Raw genomic sequence first — 24,173 nt, forward strand, 5'->3', positions numbered from 1 at the left:
CTGTGTTTTGGATCATATGTGTTGGACTGAAGCAGCTGATATTCATTTACAATGAGGAAGGGCAGAGGATTATTGAAGAACTACTGAGAGATTTCATCTGCTGTCTGGGCTTTCGCTGCCTTTCTACACCTCCCTTCTTCATGTGTTCAATACTTTTTTCCTGTGTCATTTCAGTTTATTTCACATAACTTCATTTGTAAACTAATTAGATTTGTTTTCTTTGCATATATGGGTTTCTTTGCTTGTTACTTACATCCGGCAAAAATTTCAAGTCGACAGCACCTTTAGAAATATGTTTCCTGAGAAAAACGGTGACGTGTTGTATTTATGCTCTAAATGTATTTATATGCAGACTTTTTAAAAATCTCAGTTTAGCTATATTTGTTAGGTGTCAGCCAGTAAAATTAAACTATTTGTTTATTTTATAAAGATCTCATAACATTTATTCTGATTTATATTTATTTATTTATATATTTTTATGGATGTACATCACAAAAAATGCTTTATAGAGTTTTACCTAAACATTTTCGTCATCATTTAAACACACACAAACAACACATTTGAATCTAGTGTTGAAATCAAAATGTGAAAAAGAAAAATTGAAAGTAATAACCTTCACCGTGTGTGTGTGTGTGTGTGTACGAGCCCTCTGGACAATTCTGACATTTAAACCCATGAACAAATGAATTTAAAGAAAGCGTTGAATCCTTGTGTAAATGATCCGCGCTTCACTCCTGCCAGACACTTCCCCTCATTCCCAGAGACCTTTAGCGATACAGGAAATCCTGTAGATTCGAAACTGCTTTAATTAAAGCGATAATGAGGGGCCGGCAGTTCAGGGCATTTTTGATTTCTGTTAATATTAATGATTCCGGCTCAGTTTATGCCGATTATCAGTGAAAGTGAATCTACCTGCTGTGTGTCCTCTTACACGCTGATGCTGAGCTTTACAGGCATTTCTTTCCCCTGTAATTAAACGTCTCGAGATATTTTTAAGCAGTTATTTGCCCTGTGGAATTCCTGGTAGATTAATACTTGGAAGAATCCTTGATCAACGTGTCCAGTGTGAAATGAACACACAAGCAATCATTGGTATGTACTAGATAATTCAAGCCTGGATAGTTCCGGAAAGCAGCATTGCTCTGATATATCTGAGAGCATTCCAACCACATTAGGCTTTACGACCAATGAAATAAAGCCTGGAATTGGGCTGTTTTTCACAGACATGACACCATTGTCTCAGGGAACAGATGGTTTTGACAGAGAGGATGCCATGAGTGACAATAGAGAGAGAGAGTTTTGAGGTTTTTTTCTCCCCTCTCTCTTGTGTTGAGGAGTCATTCTCTCTTTCGCCGAGCGCAAACAGTGGAGCTGCTGGAACAAAACCTTACAAATGAGAAAAGCAGATTAATTAAAGAATAGATAGAGAGCGAGAGAAAAGAATAGACTGAGTGTTTTGGCGGAGTGCCTGGGAAAGCTGCTCAAAGTTCCTTGTCATTAAGAAGGCAAGGGCAACTGGGAGCAGAATCTTTCATTCTTTAAGTGGCTAATTAAAATTCGGCTCTGGCTCTTTTGTGTTTCCACTGTGCCTTTTTTTTTGTCCGTGGCAGAATTTGGGCTTTGGATTGTACGGGAGGACGCTCTTTTCCTCCTCTCTCTGTCCTCGGTTAAAATGCTCACAGTCTGTTCTCCCAGTGGCTTGCAGAGAAGGCAAACACTTGTGGAAATTTAACCTATAAATATCGATGCACTTGAACACACATTTATCAGTGCGCGAGTCTACATAAAACACATTTGTTTTTAATCTTCCTGGATTTGTTGTGCTTCAGTGCATACAACTAAAACTGATGAACAAAAATATATTGTGCTTTATATATTAAGTTTTTATTACTATTTATTATTTAAAATATATTATTATTATTCATATAATAATAATAACAATAACAACAACAATAATAATAATATAATTGTAATACACTTCATATTATAATATTTAATAATATTTAATAAATGTATTTAATTGTGTACGCTGAAATTAGAGTTTTTCGACTAAAGTAAACATTTGCACTTTTTTTTAAACTTTAAAATGAAGAACAGATTATGAACGATATGGGGCTTCAGCTATCTTTTTTCTTTTAAATTCTTTTTTTAGATTAGTAATTGAGGATTCTACTGATTATTTCATCATTATGTCATGTTCTAAATGATTTTGAGATATTAAGCTTCAAAGTTTTTGCATTCCATAGCAAACAGTATGTGTGTAACATTTGTTTTTTAAATAAAGAACTTATTTACATTACGGGATGTTTTTTTTATAAGTTGTTTAATAACAATGTCAATAACTAAATTTTTTTGTCATAAATTTTTTATTGATTTTACATGTGTGTGTGTGAGTGGTCACAGCATCTTTATAATTTTCTTTCAATAAACAAAATAAGATCCACTCTTCAACCCGCCAGCCCCCCCAGAAAAACACCTACCCCACCCCCAGCGGTGTCTTTCCAGCTATGGCGGCAGGCCTTTTACACAGATCTTCCAACTGCCTATGGCGTTATTCAGTGCTTTGTGAATTGCGAGGTCCCGGAACAGATCGGAGTAAAGGATCCGGCATGTTACTCGAGGGTGGAGAGGTATAGTGCATGAAACTGGAGAGGGGGTGGGGGGGGGTGTTGCGGACAGAGGACGAAAGTGAATAGCGAGGGGGGAGGGGGTATATATACACATATATACATATATAAAGTTTGAAAGTGTATCCAACAAAGCCTCCTCTCCCTGATTAACTTTGTCGACTCTTAGAGGGCAGACCTAGATGAAACTTTATGGACCTGAAAAAATAAATAACTGTAATTTATCTTCTGAGCAGACCCTGCTGCTTGCGTAATCAAGGCTGTGTGGAAAGAACAAATATTAATGAAATGAGACGTTAATTATGAAAAATAATAAAATAAAACACTCTTGTATTAAACGTCAACAAAGGTTGTTACCAAATAGATTTGGCTGCCAGTCAACAGAGTCACAAGCTGTTGCAGAGACACCCTGTGAGGAGGGAGATTTGTGTTGGAGAAAACCTGTCTGATGTCTCACTCAGACCTACACACACCTGCTCTTTTACCTCGCTTTCTCTGTCATTCTCCATGTGCTGACAGTGTAGTCCGCTTTGGCTCACAGACATGCTTGTGTTTTGGAGCAGCTCAAAGATCCCGTGACCTCTCTGATACACATGGAGTGAAGTTTCCAGAATCAAATTGGCTAAAGAATCTGAATTTGGTTAATGGATTTGCCAAAGTTTGGACTGTTTGTGGCTTTGAAAGACATTTAAGTTATATCTACCAACTAGGGCTTCACAATATACGCTCACTGGCCACTTTATTAGGTACACCTTACTACTGGATTGGACCCTCTTTTGCCTCTGTAAACCCTAGAGATGGTTGTGTGTGAAAATTTCAGTAGATCAGCAGTTTCTGAAAGACTCAGACCAGCCCGTCTGGCACCAACAACCATGCCACATTCAAAGTCCCTTAAATCACCTCTCATCCCCATTCTGATGCTCGGTTTGAGCTGCAGTAGATCGTCTTGACCATGTCTACATGCCTAAATGAATTGAGTTGCTGCCATGTGATTGGCTGATTAGAAGTTTGCGGTAATGAGCGATTGGACAGCTGTACCTAATCAATTAACTCTTTCAGCATCCATATCGAACTGTGCAAATCCACAATTGTCGCATCACAGGATCTGCAACATCAGAAGTTCAGCTTTAGTTTATTAATCCATTATGAAATTTGAGTTGCATTATAGTTGACCAGGAACCAAATTGTGAAGTTTAACCTTAATAGAGTGGATGTTTTTCATTTATTTGCTTTAAGGCCTGTCTGTGAGATTTCCAGTCTATTTAAACCAAAATTATCTTATACACAATCTTTTTATCTTATCACGCATATCTTTTCTATCCATCTCAACTTGTTTCAGTCAAACTGACTAAAATTATTAAGGTAAACTTTGTTTAACTTAAACCAACTACTTAAAAACTGATGAACTTATTAAATAAGTAACATAATAGCTTTTGTTGTGATGGCTTTTTGTAATATAATTTTTTACAGTGCATTTAAGATTAATTGTTTATTTTTATTCAATGAAAACTGCAGTTATTTATTTACATTTAATTCTTTAATTTTTCTTCCTGAATGGAGTTAGACTCTCCAGAAAACCATAAACGCGATCTCTTTGATTTACTGTATGCAGATTACGATCTAATGAAATCATGAAGGCCAAATTGAGCTCTTTATGTCAACTGGTCAAATTCAATTCATATCACTAAATCTGCCCACAAAGACTACATCCATTTCCCAGTTTTTTTTATTAGTGTTTTATATTCAACCTTTAGTAGATTTCAGATATTAAACCTGAACTGTGCTTTGGCGTGAATGCTTCATGTAATTATGCAGTTCTTGGCAAGAATAAGCTGCAAACTAGACTAGACTTTATGCAGATTGTCAAAAATCTGGCTGTGCGAGACTAGCAGAGGGCCGACTCTGAGTCTGAGATGCTGTTCAGTGTGTGATCAGGTGAAAATGAGCTCTAGAAGAGGAGCTTGTCAGATTTCCATTGGGCCTCCTTGGAGACCCTGTGAGAAAAGTGAGAAAAAAAAATCCCCAAGATGGTCCACGCATCAAAATTTGACTTGAGCCCTGATAATAGAGCAACCGTTTAAAAGAGGAGTCGTTTGGGACTCAGGTGGGCCGCTTCCCGTGGAGCCACAGAGCCAAAAACCTATTTAAGACTCTTAAAGGCTCATCAAGCCGAGCGGAGATGAAGAGTCTCAGTTTCTGGAGAGAGAGAGCGAGAGAGATCTGGGGAAAACGGCCCTCCTGTCTCATCCTGCCATCTGCTCCCCGAGAGGCTCTGAATGATGCATCTCAGCCTGAGGATGAAATCATCACACTGCCGGGAATGAGAGCTGCGCCCGTTTGTGACCTCAGCGGGTGACGGAGGGTCCTGACGCCCGTCATACGGGGGCCGAAGAAGATAGGATGCCATTTTATTGGCTCAGTTCACAGATGTAATGTCCCCTTGGGCACACCTGAGCCAGAGGTCAAACACACAGACTGAGCGGAGACACATTCCTAACAATCAGCCATCGCCTAGTTCTGCCACCAAAACTGAGCAAATCAACTTTATTTCTGCTCAGTTCAGATGTCATGCCTACAAAGTTCTGCTTAAATATCTGCTGCACTGAATCAGAAATATAAGTTTCGAAGTCATGATTTGGTTGGTTAATTTACATCTCTTCATCCTCCTAACAATCCATCCAATGTGTTCTTAATGCTGTACACTATTCTGTAGAACTATGACTCTTTGTATAGATCATTTCAATGTGATGTCACTGACATGTACACACTTCCTACTTCATGTTTAACTATTTCATAACTGTAACAAGGGGTAATTCAATCATATCTTCATGTTAAAGCAGCTGTCATAACATTATCATTATGAAATGAAAAATAAAACAGGAAATGGGTTAGGACCATTCTTATTATTTTTTACATCTCTCAAAATGGTCTATATAATTATTTCTCCGTGTACTGTTCCATTATTTTATTTCTCATATGTTCATTGCTCTCTCTAAACAAGTATCTTTGTTAATCTCTTTTTCTGTTTTAGATTTAATCTTTAATAACAAGACATTTGTTACAGAATTGCAAGACCGTTTGAACTAAAGTATAATTATTCTGCCTTATGTTTATTATGCCATTAAAAAGTGACTTTTTAATTAATTACAAATTTATTTAAGTATCGTTTAGTAAAATTTTGCTAGAAAAAGTATTAAATTTGTGTTTAATGTATTAATGTAAAAAGACTAATAAAATACTACTTATTTGTTTGGTTACCTTCATGGCAAAAACTATTTAGAATAATGCAAGTACAATAAATACAACCAGTTTGAAGAGGTTTATATCTTGAAAAAAAGTGAAATAAGGAAATATAAAGCAATTACTCAACGAGTGCGGATCATGACCTTTTGAATAAATAAAAGTTACAATACTATATTTAAGTTATACAGTACATCAAGGAGGTTGTTATAAGAAAATAAAGTCTGACAGGGTTATCGGCAGCCTGACATGAAGCGGAGGATTGTTATATAAGACTGCTTTATTTTGTGAAAACCACCATACTGGATGCACTTTATCCAGCTTATTACACTGCTACTTGCCACAAAACATAAAAAATAGATACAAAACATTGTTCTGAGACGTAATAGTTTATTAATTCTTTAATTAAAATCAAAGCTGATAGAAATTAAAACAACCGATGGAGTATACACTAACCTTCGCATTATTCAGTCAAAAGATGGTGCCAAACAGTCAAAAACGCAAAACTGACAGATACAAAAACAGTTGGTGGAATATAAACTAGCCTGCGCGTTATTCAGTCACAAGATGGTGCCAAATGGTAAAAAACACAAAGCTGAAAGTCACAAGATGGTGCCAAACAGTCAAAAATGCAAAGCTGACAAACTAAAACAGCTGATAGAGTATACACTAAACTTCGCACTATTCAGTCACAAGATGGCGCCAAACAGTCAAAAATGCAAAGCTGACAAAATAAAACAGCTGATGGAGTATACACTAACCTTCACATTATTCAGTCAAAAGATGGTGCCAAACAGTCAAAAACGCGAAGCTGACAAACTAAAACAGCTGATGGAGTATACACTAACCTTCACATTATTCAGTCAAAAGATGGTGCCAAACAGTCAAAAACGCGAAGCTGACAAACTAAAACAGCCGATGGAGTATACACTAACCTTCACATTATTCAGTCAAAAGATGGTGCCAAACAGTCAAAAACGCGAAGCTGACAAACTAAAACAGCTGATGGAGTATACACTAACCTTTACATTATTCAGTCAAAAGATGGTGCCAAACAGTCAAAAACGCGAAGCTGACAAACTAAAACAGCCGATGGAGTATACACTAACCTTCACATTATTCAGTCAAAAGATGGTGCCAAACAGTCAAAAACGCGAAGCTGACAGATACAAAAACAGCTGATGGAATATACACTAACCTGCACATTATTCATCACGAGATGGCGCCAAATGGTAAAAAACACAAAGCTGACAGTCACAAGATGGCGCAAAACAGTCAAAAACACAAAGCTGACAGAAACTAAAACAGCTGATGGAGTATACACTAACCTGTACATTATTCAGTCACAAGATGGCACCAAACGATAAAAAACACGAATTAAGAAAATAGTAAACTATATATTATTCAATCACAAAATGGCACCAAACTGTCAAATACGGTTTAAAAAAAACTGAGCTGTGACAGACAAGCAGATACATTTGAATGTGAATGTAAGTGTATTATTGTTAAACGACAATCAAGGAGATTCAAAGTTCCTGGATGAGCCTGTGTTATTTAGCTGTTGTTATCTCGGAATAACATACCATACTCCACACAACAATGTCCGTGTTCACTGTCCCTTTATATAAAACTGTTTTTGCGAAGTGAAATGTGTGTGTTTGTATGTGTGAGAGACAAGATGTGTTGATTCTCACATCGTGTCCTGTACACTCTTATAACTCTGACAGCGTTAAATCAAGATGTAACACAGTCATGTCAATAATGGCAGCCATGAGTCGCTGTGTTAAGCTGTTGGCAGTGTGGGTGGTGTGCGATTCCTCAAAGGGTTTGATTTAACACTCACTCTCTCTCTCTCAGGAAGAAGAACCCTCAGCCTCTCTTTAGCAAGTCACTTCAAGAGCAGTCAGTGGAGAGGCGAGACAGAAGGCACTCTTCCTAACACTATACTGTAGAAGCGCAGAAAGATGTTCAGATTTGATCGTTTTAGTGTAATCAATATGTTTGAGAGCATCGGGAGAAAGAAGAAACCGTGTCGGACATTTCTAAAGAGCCATTTCTGGGGAAAGTGGCTGGTTTGTGTATGTTTAATGAGAGTCAGGGAGAACAACTGTAGGCAGTACATACCCTGGTATTATCTCCATCAGTCTAATGTTTGCCTGCACTAAGGAAAAGGAAACTGGAGCTGTTAACAGCACAGTCTTCCAACCTGCCGCTAGTATTACCAATAGCCTTCATCGGAAGTACTATAAATGCATCTTGATGATTGTAAACTGGTAAATATATTTGGAACAACTGTTCAACTTTATGATAATGGTAATATCTAATCAGCCAATTACATGACTGCAACTGTAGACATAGTCAAGAAGATTTTAGGAACTCCTGATGTGCTCAGAATTTTAACTCTCCAGCTCAACCCTGGAGAGTTTACATACAATTATGAAAAGAGGAACAGCGTTTTTATTCCAGTGTCAGATTAGGAATGGACAGACTGCTTTGAGCTGATAGAGAAACAACAGTAACTCAAATAAGCACTTAAACCAAGGTCTACCGAAGATATCTCTGAAGGCACTGTATTTCAAACAGATAAGCTATTGCAGCAGAAGAAGAGCACAGCAGTGGCTGTGATCTAAGTGAAGTTTTATAAACTAAGTTTGACCATGACTAGCCAGCGTGCTGTTTGTTTGCGAGCGTGCACAGGAAGTTACAGGAGTACAGGTAACTGTTGTCATCATTCGTGTTAATGGCAGACATGGGAAGAGCTGGCTTGATGCGCGTTCTGCTGAGAGAATTTTATGCATTACCTATCGAGACAGCATTTGTTTTCAAAATGAGTTGGAAAGTGCACCTTCCACGCTTTATGCAGGTGTATCTCTCGTGTATCTCATGTATTCGTGGAGATTCCGTTGTTTTTTCTGACCACAGTGTACATGTCGCGCACGTCAATAATGAGTTCAGACTGAGAAACTAGACATGGTGTTGGTTTCATATTGATTACTTTATTAAACAATGTTTGTTTTCAACATGCACTCGCTGCATTTAAAAGTAAACACTACGCTTTCTATAGCCCCATGTCCCATGTCTGCATGTTTTGTTTTCGCAGAGTTTCGGTTCATTTTATTAACCCATTTCTAAAAGGAGTTCGCGGAGAGAGAAAAGAAAGAATGCCTACTTTTTCGTATTTTGCACACACTTGTTATTGCGAGTGTACTAAAAAAATGTAGACACCTAACAGATTGGATTGATGTATTGCTATTATCTGTATGATCAAAACTGAAAGTATAATTTAAGTTATTTCCAGGGTTATCAGAAGGCGCCTCAAATCACGTATACGCTGTTGCCGACCCCTGAGGGTTAAACCAAGGTTTACTGTACAGTGTTTCCTCTAGGATTTTTTCCAGTTGTGGCGGCAGGCCTTTTTTTACACAGATCTACCAACTACCTGTGGCGTTATTTCAATGACAAATGTTGTAAGCGCAGTATTAGAAGTCAAGATCGCATTTATGTACTAGCCTACGAGCATGCGGATCTCTTTGCTTGCGCACCGATTTTTTTTCTGCTCGTGCACAAAACTTCTTGCACGCCCCCTCAAATATAAGCCGCTTTAAAAGCGTGCAGATCTTCTTGTGCGTGCTCAAATAAACGCTGCTGAAGTGCAACGAGTGTAACGAGTATGTCTCCAGCATTTATTAGATTTGCTAGGAATATTTATGAATGCCTCCGGTATTAATGCGTCCTGAAATAAAATAAAACGGCTGTATGTCGTGTTTGCTGGCTTCACACATCACGCACCTGTCACAGTCAGTCAGTCAGTCAGCACGTAACCTCAAAGGGTTAAACAAATGACGCACAGCACTTATACGGTTACAGAAAAGTTTGCGCTGTTACAATTCATTTGCCTTTTAATACGTTTTGGTGTGATTTATCACCCGCTATTAAAAAAAAAAGAATGTTTTGAATGAGAAGCTGTAATGTAGCCGTTGCGGGATGAATCTTGGCGTGGTGCCCCGCCATGGAAGAATAAATGTAGCGGAAACCATGCTGTATATAAGATATCTCTAATTTCATTGCATTTCAAACTTTGAAGCAGATGAGCTACAGCAGCAGAAGAAGAAAACACACCAGTGGCATGACTGTCAGCTAAAAGTATTAAACTACATTACATTTTTCATGTATTTTGTCTGTTTGTTTACACGACAACAACATTTTTGGGTTACTAAGTGTGCATTTTTAGAACACTGTTGTCATGTCCTCATAATCACCCGACTGTGAGAGTCTTTGAAAATGATGATGTCATACTAATACATGGTATTTAGGGAGGTACACGACGTACACAAAAATGGCAGGCTATGTAGTAGTGTTGTTGTTGCTTAAGTGTTTGCTAAAGCTTCATCAGCAAAGTTTGGATTTACTTAACATTAGAACCAACTAGTGTTGTCACAATACTGGAATTTTTAACTTTGATATAATACCTTGAAAATATCAATATTTAATACCGTTCAAGGAAAAAAACCACTAAATTAAAATTACACATTTATATATATATATATATATATATATATATATATATATATATATATATATATATATATATATATATATATATATATATATATATATATAGATAGATAGATAGATAGATAGATAGATAGATAAATAAAAAGATAAATAAAAAGATAAATAAAAAGATAAACAAGGCTAGAATATCATAATGAGGCATGCTTGTGTCCCTCTTTGTCTATCTGGCTTAACACAAAAACCTTCTCAACCAAATCTGGTCACAGGGATTCAGCTCTTGCCACTGGATGCCGAGGAAATGGGACTATGTGTTTTTTTTTTTTTTACAACGCTACAACCAACAGCTGAGATGAATCTTACACACACATCAAATTCTTCATGCACTCCAGCACTGAACCACTGATGTCACTTCCTTTCATTTACTGTTTACTAACAAGGTGACAGCGCCAAGTACCGGCCTGACTTATTTAATACATAATGGCTTCCACATAAACAATTTGTGTTGTGACAACATGAAAGAATTAAGTTAACTTAAATTTTTACAAATTGAAGTAGATTAAACTTAAAACCTTGTCCCCCAAAAAGCCTTAAGAATTGTGTTGTTTCAGCTCATTTTAATTAAGCAGTTTGAACAAACAGCAGACTTTTTCATGTGTATACCATTTTTGGCCTAAAATATTGAGAGCTTGTGAATCAGAATCATTTCTATCAATATTGAATCAAATAAAAAAGCCAATGCCTATTCTTCCTGTGCTGTTTTTGGATCGCATTACAGCAACCCTTTGGCTTAGATCAAAACATTTCTATTCAGATTTTTAAGGTGGGCTGTTTCTGTGCCTGCACTTCAAATAAACAAATCTGCAAAATTGCACATAATCAACCCATTTGAAGATGCAAGAAGGCCTTTGATGAAGTTGAAGAACTAGAAAAAAACAGACCTCGCTTTAGTCAGACATAGTTTCAGATAGTGTAAAATATGAGTATTGACCTTATTCTTCACGTACGAGCAGGCGCAGCCATTTGAATCTTTTTGGCTGGAGACTTCCGCTCTCATTCACTTCCATTCATTTTAGACGTTAAGAACAGCTCATTACGCTGCTTGATGTTACGATCTGATATTTTGAATATTATTTTATTCTACTTTGTCTGCATAGTCATGAGCACACTTGTTTGTAGAGCAAGTAGTTTGACCTTTTTCTGCGGATAATTATTCCTAGTCATTTCTACCACAGGCGACTGAATTAAAAGTTTGAAAACAATCGCAAAAACGAGCGCACTTCTGCATTTTAGAAAAAGTTCAATATACTCTACATCTAAATTAAACGTAGTACCTTGTGCATCTAGGACACCACCAATAAATTTAGGAAAATCAAGCTTTTCTGTGAAGCCTTGGGTAAAAAAATCTTTGACTCTCAAAATAATTCATGCTTTTATTACTTCTAGGTTGGACTATTGTAACTCACTATATTTTGGTATCAGTCAGACAACACTATCGCGTTTACAGTTTGTTCAAAATGCTGCAGCAAGGCTTTTAACAGGTATCAAAAGCATGACCACATCACACCAGTCTTCCGCTCTGCACTGGTTGCCTGTGCACTATCATGTGACTTTTCAAACTCTTCTCTTGGTTTTTAAATCACTAAATGGCTTGGCTTCTTCTTACCTGTCAGACCTGTTGACTGAACATCAGCCTGGTTGGTCTCTTTAGTCGTTAAACCAGAGACTATCATGCATCCCTAAGCCAAGGCTGAAATGCAGGGGTGACAGTGTTTTTGCAGTTGCTGGTCCTACATTGTGGAATGCTCTGCCCCTGTCTATTAGATCTGTTTCATCTCTGTCTGTTTTTAAATCTAGGTTGACAACTTACTTGATTTGGCATTTTATCAGTGAGAATTGTTTGTTTTACCTATAATTTAATATCCTTCTCTTTGTGATTTGTATTGTGCAGCACATTGGTCAACCTTTGGTTGTGTTTATTCATTCTTTCATTTTATTTTCGTCTTAGTCTCTTTATTAATTTGGGGTCACCACAGCGGAATGAACCGCCAACTGATCCAGCACATGTTTTACTCAGCGGATGCCCTTCCAGCTGCAATCACTGGGAAACATCCATACACACTCATTCACACACATACACTACGGTCAATTTTTTAGCATACCCAATTCACCTATAGCGCATGTCTTCGGACTTGTGGGGAAAACCGGAGCGAACACGGGGAGAACATGCAAACTCCACACAGAAATGCCAACTGACCCAACCAAGGCTCGAACCAGTGACCTTGCTGTGAGGCGAACGTGCTACCGACCACGTCACCGGTTGTGTTTAAATAAAATTGAAGGTGACTTATGAAGGTGTAACTGCGCTAGAGCATGTTTTCAAGAGCCATGCATGCCTCATGTTTCAAACCTTTTTATTTTAAATCAGGAATTTTTTGGCCCATGGATGGTGATTTCAGGTGTGATTAACTTCTTCTTTCAAGTTATTGAACTATTTTATTCAAGTCTCATAAAAAACAGCTGCCAAACCTGAAGTATGAATATTTCATATCTTGCCAGCTGGAGCGTTTAGTGGTGATCAATAAACTTACAGCGATGTTGACGGTGGAGGGAATGTTCTCATGGTGAGGTACACATATTCTTGCTTCAGCACCAATTAATTTCAGAGCCGCATGCCCACCAAAAACCCTCAGACCCCCTGGTCTAAACTCTTAACAAATCTTAAACGAGCGTCTGATTGTCCTTTTAGCTCCGTCTGTCTCTGATCAGCTCTTGGAGTGGTTTGCTGCCTTTTTTTTATGTCTGTGGAAAATTGTGCATTTACATTTAAATTTTAGCCCTGTAATATAATATTAAAACCCATAATGCAAAGTGAAAATGTGTTCATTGGCCAAATTCGAGAGCGCTGGTGTATTGGCTCCTGAGGTGATTCAATATTTTTTAACTAGGAAAACAGATTGTCCCTGATTCATTCCTGTGAGAGTTGAGCGTGTTGATCTAAGCTGAGTGGGACTCTCTCAGCTCTTCCCTCAGTTAAAAGGCCTCTAATTGATTCTTATCAGCAATATTCTCATCTTATTAAAAGCCCTAATTGCCATGGTAGCAGAGCGGTCGGCTGTGGCAGCAGGATTCAGCCCATCAGCGCGAGTGTTTACACTCTAGTGCCCTTTTCTCACACAGCACCTGGGTCATCAGACTTATAGATACACTTTTTAAGGATCAGCTTCATATACTGTAAATATGTACCGCAGTGAGTTTGGGAAAGTGACATCTTGATTGATTTGTTGTTTTTGGTAAGATGGGCCAGACTCTTAATTACTACTTTATTTTAGGACCTGGTACACCATCAAAAATGTCTGTTAATTAACAGTTTACGTATTTAGTGATTTACAAGTGTTTTCTGTTTATTTATGGTTTGTGAATTGCTGTATGGGAGCTTGATCTCCGGTCTGTCGTCTTTTAATGTTGTATTGTAATGACTTGTTGTAAATTCAACCCTACAGTTTAACAAAGCGACTCTTATTGACATTTTTGTAGTTTGAAAAAAGGAAAAAGGAATAATATGTAGAGAAATAAGTCTGTAAAATAACAGAATGTACTGGCGGTTTATTAAAAGCTTTTTTTTTACTGTATAATACAACACCAACCCAGACAATACATCACTTTAAACTATTAAATAAGTCAATAAAAGTCACTTTTCAAGGTTAAAAGTTGTTGGAAGAAAGATCAAGATCCCATAATGCAATTCAAAACATGAATAAAAAACACAAGACACAAAATACATAAAACATCTAATTTACAGATATTTTATACAGTGTACGTCTAACATTAGATGGAAAAAGATATATATATATATATATATATATATATATATATATATATATATATATATATATATAATATATATATATATATATATATATATATATATACCAGCTAATATATTCAATATATATATATATATATATATATATATATATATATATATATATATATATATATATATATATATATATATATATATATACCAGCTAATATATTCAATATATATATATATATATATATATATATATATATATATATATATATATATATATATATATATATATATATATATATATATATATATATATATATATATACCAGCTAATATATTCAATATATATATATATATATATATATATATATATATATATATATATCTATATATATATATATATATATATATATACCAGCTAATATATTCAATATATATATATATATATATATATATATATATATATATATATATATATATATATATATATATATATATATATATATATATATATATATACAGTATATATATATATATATTGAATATATTACCTGGTATATATATATATATATATACCAGCTAATATATTGGCTGTCAACCTCCAAAACTTTAGTGGTCAAAATTCCACATTGGTGCATCTCTATCTAAAATGATATAAAAGATAATCTGTGATCATTTATATATTTATTTATCTGCCTGTTGAGTTTGTCTGGTGTCGCAGACAGAAATATTATAGTAGTGTAGTATACTTTGTAGAGTAATTCTGATAGCTTCTTGTTCAAAGTTTCATGAATATTTCATAAAAACGATTCGTAATTTGATTCATTAACTCAAATCAGTCATTGTGAGGTTAAACTGTCAGGTTTAATTAGTCTTCTGCTATATTACTCAAAACATTCACAATGTTTCCGCATGCCAGTTCATGTTCATTTCTGTTTTTAATATAAATTATACATGTGTTGTGAATGGAAATAGAAATTACTTAATTAAATTGCCCTACTTGTGAGAAATGCAGTGTTGAAAGTTTCCTTTAATTAAATGATTCACTATTGTATTAAATATGACTATTTAGTTCTTATTAATTATTAACAACTGTATTAAATTATTAACACTATTACTATTATCATTATTATTTACCATTTATTAACTATTGTATTAAATATGACTAATTATTATTAATTATTAACAACTGTATTAAATTATGAACACTATTACTATGATCATTATTATTTACCAATTATTAACTATTGTATTAAATATGACTAATTATTATTAATTATTAACAACTGTATTAAATTATGAACACTATTACTATGATCATTATTGTTTACCTATTATTAACTATTGTATTAAATATGACTAATTATTATTAATTATTAACAACTGTATTAAATTATGAACACTATTACTATGATCATTATTATTTAACAATTATTAACTATTGTATTAAATATGACTAATTATTTATTCATATTAATTTCAATATTTCTACTTTTAATTAGTTGTTTTTAATACATCTTTTTATATTACATGAGTAGTTATTTATCCATTTTGGCACGTCAAAATACAAAAATGTATGCATATTGTACTTGCTTGATGTAAATTAGCTGTTTGATTAACCTACAGACAGATGTATATTCCAGAAAAAGTTCATTCATTTTCCTTTAAAATACCTTTCCAGGCCAAACTGGCAGAAAACCCCAAACCATACTGGCAAAATTTATGCAGCTCTAGTTTTTGAAAAATGTCTGTAATATTTTGTGAGCGGTGGTGGTCTATTGGCGTGTCGTCTGAAGCGTGATGCTAGGTGGGATCTGGTTTGTGATGATGCAACAGAGAAGGAGATACTGAAAGTGCCTGCGTTTCTGTAGTTTCTCTCTTGATATTCAGCGTATTACAGATGTCAGGTGGAGATCAGACCTCAGCAGAGAGGATCTGGATGAAAGCGCCACATTGATCTGGGTGGATTATATCTGATGTGTTAGCAGCTGATGTAGCGCGTCTCCCCAGCTGTGTTTAAGGCAGGAGCTGGTCATATCCTTTATGGAAGTGGCCATCTTTACTGGTAATAACTGTAGTGTACTGGGCTAAAACTGCGACGCTCGGATTGTGAGAGGAGGAGGAGGAGGATGGACAGAGAGATTGTTAGAGCGGTCATAGCGGCCGGAAATCAAAGAGAAGAGAGGGAGGCTTTGTACAATTACCATGCGCTGATGATACAACGCTCTTTCTCTCTCCGTCTGTCAGGAGATGAAAGTCTTTTTCTTTGTATTGATGCTCTTGATCATTCGCAGGTCTGTAAAAAGTGCAATCACAAAGACGAAGAAAAAGAAAAAAGTGGTAAGTCTCGCTCTGTCCGCTTTCATTTAGCAGCGCGGTTTTCACAAGTCAACGGCGGCAGCTGCGGAGGAAGAGATCTCAAGTTTACAGCAAGCACTCTTACATTCATTCATTCTCTCGACACAATTCCCGCTTCGCTTCCGACGGGGGAAGCGTTCTTGCAGGGAAACACAGTTCAGCGGTGGGTTGTCGTTGCTGCGAGCGGCATGTTTGCCAGGCTGTTCAGCATGACTCATGAATTATGGATTTGGTGTGTTCATGTCAGCAGTCCCACAATGCCCCGCTTCTCTGGGGTGACAAGGAAGTGTGACGAAGAGTCTTTTCTCTCTCAGCGGAGGCCCGATTCCATTAGAATCTGATAGCTCGCCGCTCCCGACTCCTGATATTTCACAGTATAACAGTGCGGGACGTGCCGCAGCGCAGGCGGATGGTGTGTATGAATCTGATCTGTGTGTGCAGATGCTGTGCTGTACTTTAATCAGGCCAGACAGCTGTGGGAGTTTCATGTGTCCTCTGTGTCTGCGCGAGAGAACAGATGGCCGGCCGCTCCAGGTCTCGGGCTCTTTTCGGCTGACGGAGGGGTTGAAGCACTTTCTGATGGACGGCGTAAGGGAGGGAGATACGAGTTCGACCCTTGGCCTAAAGACGCTTTTAAGAGCTGCTTGTGTGTGACAGATGTACTGAGACGCTGTGTGGGATCTTTCTAGGGGCCAAAAGTGTTGGGTCCTCGTGAGCCGTCATTTTGGTACCAGGGGTCTCATTTATAAACATGGCATACGCACAAAACTGGGGTGGAAATTGCAGTTTATTGCGCAAAAAAAAGCCCAGACAGCAGCTGAAAACTCTCAGTAGTGTTTCAGTAATCCTCTCCCCTTCCTCAGTGTAAATGAATATCACCTGCTTTATTACAACATCTACATTAGCAGGAAGATGAAACCAGAGTGGACAATTATCCACAACACAGTCAAGGAAACTGTCAAATCCTTTAGAGAAAGAAAATCAAGCTGTGGAATGGCCCAGCCCATCACCTGACTTGAATCCAATAAGAGCAGATTTGATAGACGAGACCCATATAACCGTTAAGAAAAGCTTTGTGCCTGTAGGTCAGAAGTTCTGGTTGCCCATTGTGAGCAAGAAAACCAATACTGCCCTCCGAAACCAATACTGTACCAATACTCTACTGACTCTCGTTTCAGTAGGCTATGGTCTGTTTGGTGTGTTCACAGGCAGCTTTTTGGTCCAGACGAAACCAGAAAGGAGCCAAAGTGAGGTGACAACACAGTTTGGTTTCGTATGGGTTTGGCGTTTGGCACTTGCTTGGTCTGTATAGGCCTAAAGTAAAGATATTTAACTTCAATCTTGACTTATTTGAACCACCTTAAATAATCATATCAGCCATAATCATTAAGAAATTACCATTTATTCTGTTGTATATTCTCTTTAAAAAAGTGTCTATACAAATTTTAGGAGTCAAACCCCAGTTTGCATTAAATTAAATTAATAAAATTGCGTGTTAGGTGTTAATAACATTTTGTGATCATAATATTTCTAAATATGGGTTCAATATTTTCCAAATTGCAGAGTTGTCTTTCAGTGTAATGTCTGGGCTATGATTTTACCTCTGTCTTTTAAAAAATAATTAAATAACAAGTTAAAAAGTATTTAAAGCAAGCGTTGTTAGTCTTGTTTTGAAATATTGAATTAATCAGGGGACTTAATGCAGTTTGTTGTTTCATTTTGCTGAGCGGAGTCTTTGAAATAATAAAAAAACGCTCTGGAGAGCATGCGGTGCTGCAGTGAAGTGACTTTATTGTTCTTAAATATTTGATCATTTCTCTTTTTTATGGTGTGGCAACCTACATTGCAAAACCATGTGTCATTTATAGTTTTTTTTTTTTTTTTTTTTTTTTTTTTAAATATCTGAGTACGAAGTGATACAGCATATTGACCTGTGCAATATACAGTGAAAAATATGATTCATTGGATTTACTACATTTATTTAAGGCAGGGGTGTCCAAACTCACTCCTGGAGGGCCGGTGTCCTGCTGAGTTTAGCTCCAACTTGCTTCAACACACCTGCCAGGATGTTTCTACTTTGTCTAGTAAGAGCTTGATTAGCTGGTTCAGGTGTGTTTGATTAGGGTTGGAGCTAAACCCTCCAGGACACCGGCCCTCCAGGACCGAATTTGGACAGCCCTGATTTAAGGGAAGTGATTGCAAACTTTTTATATAGGCTGAATTTAAACAAACAAATTAAATTTGGTGATGTTCAACTTGATTTGTTGGTTTAAATTAAGTCCATATGAATTGTTTGCAACCACTTATCTTATTTTTTTAGTAAATCCAAGTGAGTCATATTTTTTAGTTTACTCAAAAAAGAAAAGAACATTTTGGATTAAGTAAAAACAGTAATTGCGAAATAAAATGATCATTCTAAATAAGTGTTTTTACCATTTTTTTTCAAGTGTAAATTATTGTTTGCAAAGCTTTATCAAATATAAACACATGTTTCTGCCTGGGATATTTTTAAGTTCAAAAGAACAGCATTTCTTTGAACCATTATGAGTGTCTTATTTTTCACCACTTAGGGTTAATAAGAATTAGTTTTTTGTTATGCTTTGCTTTGTTTTGTTTTGCTTTGTAATACAAAACTATAATTAATATAAATATATTAAATAAATGCATGTTATGTTAATTCATTAAAAATAGAGTAGAAATTAACTAAAAAGTTAACATCAAAAGTCTAAACCGAGACCCTCATGGGCAATGCCATTACCCTTCAGGTGTCCCGAGTTCAAGTTCTGACCCTCAAACTTTTCCTGAATCCATCCCCTCTCTCTCTTACTTGGTTTCTTGTTGTGATTCTATCACAATAAAGGCGAATTTAAAAAAAAAAAGAAGAAATGTGAAGGCCATTTATATAACCATGGAAACAATGATACTTCAAAGGTGTTTTATTTTCTCAAATTCTCATTGTCAAGCTGTTTTGAACTCCTTAAATTATTATTTTTTTGCCTGATTTTGTATGAATAAGCAGTTTGTTCTTCAGTTTTGCAAGTATATTGGACACCCTTAATATATGACAGGTGTTCTGATTCTGTGAAACTACACAATCAAAGTCATAATTATTATAGGGTGTCCGCAGGGTCTTAAAGTATTAAAAGTTGCTAAATCAATGTAGAGAAATTTAAGGCCCTTAAGTATTAATAAGTATTAAAAAGTCTTAAATGCTATTTTGCAAGGTGTTAAATTATATATCATTTTTGATTATGCAATGTATGATTGTATGCTAAAGTTTGCCTGAATTAAATCTGCCAATATCAGGATGCTGTGTAGTTTATAAATCAACGAAATCCTGCCAGATTTGACATCATGCTGCTTTGTTTACTGCAGTAATCATTATTTCTGCAGGTTTGTAGATGCAACCTGATGAATTAGCAAGATGTAATAGATTTGTATTCAGTATATGAATAACGTTTTAGTTTTGGATTAGTTTCTTACATTAATATTTAGTAAATATATTGTAAGATAAAATCTCGCCAGTGTTTCCGGTTTAAACCTAAAGTTATTATAGGGTCTTAAAATGTATGGAAAGAGTCTTAAAAAAGGTCATCTAAGGTATTGAATTTCACTCTCTGATTCCTGTATATCCTCTGTATTAGCCCTCCTGAATTATTTGACCCCCTGTATATTTATTTCCCCAATTTCTGTTTAAAGGAGAGAAGATTTTTTTTCTTTGCCATGATAGCTGTACATAATATATTTTACTAGATTTTTAAAGATATTAGTATTCAGCTTAAAGTGACATTTAAAGGTTTAACTAGGTTAATTAGGCAAGGTCTTTTTTCATTGTTGGTCCGGGCTAGACACTTCACTCGGACCCCAACGTCTCTCCCTTTCCGGACAAGGGGAATAACACGAGTTGGTGTGTCTTTCCCGAGCTCAGAGCCCTCTCCCTGGACAGAACACCAAATATGCTTTATTTTTCAAACGTCTGTAAGTGTGAACTCATGAATTGTGGTCATCAAATCATTGGTTTGTTCTGTAGACTATTGAAAAAAAACTGCTTAAGATTGCTAATAATATTGACCTTAAAATGTTTTTTTACATTTTTACAGCTTTTATTCTAGCCGAAATAAAACAAATCAGACTTTCTCCAGAAGAAAAAATATTATAGTAAATACTGTTTTATAAAAATATATAAATTTCCTTGCTCTGTTAAACATCATTTGGGAAATATATGAAAAAAAAGGAAAAAATTCAGAGCAATAATTCTGACTCCACTTTAAGTTCTATATCCTTATTTATCAACCAAAATCTTCACCACAATTCTGTACATTAAATTGCAATTACATTTATGTAATCAAAGTTTAAACAACATACAAAGACAATGCAAAATAAAAACAGTTTATCCCATCATAGACCATTTATTCACATTTTGAAGAGGTTTTAAATGGAATGATTAACGTTGTGATACTATGAGAGAGTTGTGGTGTGCCAGTGTCCTCTTGGCCACGTCATTGGCTGTTGACAGGTGTCACTGGACTGGAGAGGAGGTAATGATGTGGAGCGTAGCCAGATGGCGGGTGGAGCCGGTTCAGTGGTGTTGGAGAAATCCTGAGAGCAGGTTGTTTTAATTGAGTTGAATTAAACTGATGTCAGTTACCAATGGAGATGAGAGAGAAAATCTGTGCCGTTGATCAATAAAAGCCATTAGTCCTTTCGATCAGGACTGTACAGCTTATTTTTCATTAAAGAATCTCATGTCACGCTAATCTTCCTCCTTTCTTTGAGTTGTAGTTGAGTTCTTGAAACGTTGCGGTGCTTATTTTTCACCACGTATTGTGGTGCGGGCCTTGATGCCTCTGTGTTTGTGTTCTGGAATTCTCTGCTGCCATTTTATTTTATTATTCATTCATTTTTCTTTTTGGCTTAGTTACTTTATTAATCAGAGTTCGCCACAGCAGAATGAACCGCCAACTTATCCAGCTTAAGTTTTATGCAATGGATGCCCTTCCAGCTGCAAGCCTACACTGGGAAACACCCATATACACTCATTCACTCTCATACACTACTGTCAATTTAGTTTATTCAATTCACCTGTACCACATGTCTTTGGACTGTGAGGGAAACCGGAGCACCCAGAGGAAACCCACTCTAACATGGTTAGAACATGCAAACTCCACACAGAAATGCCAACTGACCCAGCTGGGGCTCGAACCAGCGATCTTCTTGCTGTTAGGTGATCGTGCTACCCACTGCGCCACCGTGACGCTTTATCTATTTATTTATTTATAAATATTTTTGACATTTGAGAATTAATTATAATTCTAATAAATCTAATTATTATTGTCAGTAACGGTAACGGCGTTGTAACGGGGAAATGGTAATTCAATTGATTACTCGTTACTGAAAAAAGTATAGTATAGCTGTTAGTAATGCCGTTTATTTATAGCGCCGTTACTCCCATCACTGCAAAACAATGAACCATAGATGAATATAAAATAATCGATTTAAATTTAAATGAGTAACTATATTAATAATTATAGCAATAATAGTAGTAATAAAAATAAAACGCTATTATAAATCAGCAAATGATTGTGCTGTGTTCTTAAAGTAGATGATCCTCATTTTTACAAGATTAAATGAATTAAATTCATCAAATCTTCTAGCCATTAGAAAGTGGGAGGAGCTTTAGACTTCTAGTGTAATAAAATCTGTCTCCGAGCTATCAGTGAACATCAGCATTCTTTTCTGAAACTTCATCCAATATAGCCGAAATGCCATAAATAGCAGTCGACCAGCACAGTTCAAGAGAAATACTCGAAATATTAGATCAAATGCCAAATAAAAGGAAGAGCAAAAAAATCCTCCAGCTGGAGTTTGAAGTTATCTGTACCCTTTTCTCATTTTGATTCCCAGAAACCCCTGTGATTTAGTGACACCACTTTGGATTTCCTCAAGGAAAAAGCCGCTTTATTCTGCGCTGAAAGAATCCATTGGAAGAGTGTGATCCTTTCTTCTGCGTGTGGATCAGGTGTTGTTATTGTTAGAGGTGTGTCTTGAAGGATTGATCCAGAGCTGTAAGGGAAAGGATGAGCTTGGATGACTTTTATTCATATTGGCAGCGTGTTGTGGATGTCTGATCAAATGCAATATGAGGCTGGCAACAAGCCTGTCTCTCTCTCCTCCTCTCTTACTGTCTCTCCCTCTCTGTCTCTCTCTGTCTCTCGTTTGCTTCTCGGCAGGTTATCCAAACACTAGTTCTTGGCGCCTGCTGTAATGGTGATGCTAACATGTTTGCAGTCGGATTCCGCTGAGCTTTATTATTATGAACTTACATTTAACACGCAACCTCAAATACACACAACTTCACGCTTGTAAAACACACACACACACACACCTAAAACACACACAGAGATCTGCCTGGAACTCCATGGAGACAGATAGAAGAGTTTAATGTGCTTTCTTTCTGTCTCCCTCACATTAAACCTTTTTTCTCTTTCTCTCTCTTTCTCTTTTTTTCCTCTTTCTGTATTCCTTCCTCTTGTTCATCCTTCCTTCCTTCCTTCCTTCCTTCCTCCTTTTTTGTATTTCTTTCATTCTGTATTCTTTTCTTTATATCTTCCTTTTCCTCTTTCTTTCTTTTTCTTTCTTTCTTTCTTTCTTTTTCTTTCTTTCTTTCTTTCTTTCTTTTTTCCCTCATTCCTTCTTCCATTCCGCCTTCCGTCCCTCATTCCTTCTTTCCTTTATCTTTCGTACTTTGTTTCCTTCCATCCTTCCTTTCGTCTTTCCTTCCTGCTGTCCTTTATTCGTCATTCCTTCCGTTCTTTCGTCCTTTTTTTCATCCTTTCTCCATTTATTTCTTCCGTCCTTCCTTTCATCTTTCCTTCCTTTTTCTTTTCTTCTGTCCTTCCTCCTTGCTTTTCTTCCTTCTGTCCTTTTCATCCTTTCTTTCGTCCTTCCTTTCTTTACTTCATTCTATCCTTCTTTTCATCCTTTCTTTCGTCCTTCCTCCTTTCTTTCCTCTTGTCCTTCCTTCCGTCCTTCCTCTCTTCTTCCTTCTCTTCATCTTTCCTTCCTTCCGGCCTTTCATTTCCTCTGTTTTTTCCTTTGTCCTTCCTTTCATTTTTTTCTTGTCCTTTTTTTATCCTTTCTTTTGTCCTACCTCCTTTTTTTTCTTCTGTCCGTCCATCCTTCTGTCCTTTTTCTTTCCTTCCTTCCTCCTTTTTTCCTCCGTCCTTCTTTCCATCCTACCTTTTGTCTTTTCTTCTCTTTCTTTTCTTTCCTTTCTTTCTGTACTTTTCATCCTTTCTTTCGTCATTCCTCCCTTCTTTTCTTCCGTCCTTCCTTTCGTCCTTTTTGTCCTTCCTTTCCTTCCTTCCTTTCTTTCATTATGTATGCCTTTCTTTCTTTCTGTATTCTCTTCTTTCCTTCCTTTCCGTCTTTTTTCTTTCCTTCCTTCCTTCATTCCTTCATTCCTTTTCTTCCTTCATTGATTTCTATATTTCTTTCATTCTGTATTCCTTTTATCCTTCCCTCTTTTCTTCTTTCTTTTCTTTCCGTATTTATTTATTCTTTCGTCCTTCCTTTCATTCTGTATTTTTTTCTTTTTCCTTTTCTTTCTTCCTCCCTCC

General features: G+C 36.2%; 1 protein-coding gene across 1 annotated transcript in view; it reads left to right on the plus strand.

Annotated features, from left to right (window-relative positions):
• Positions 1–24,173, plus strand: part of msi2a (musashi RNA-binding protein 2a) — a 336,546-nt gene that overhangs the window by 116,050 nt on the left and 196,323 nt on the right. The gene's annotated exons all lie outside the window — the stretch shown is intronic.

Source organism: Danio aesculapii, chromosome 10, assembly GCF_903798145.1.
Source record: "Danio aesculapii chromosome 10, fDanAes4.1, whole genome shotgun sequence".
Classification (NCBI taxonomy): Eukaryota; Metazoa; Chordata; class Actinopteri; order Cypriniformes; family Danionidae; genus Danio; species Danio aesculapii.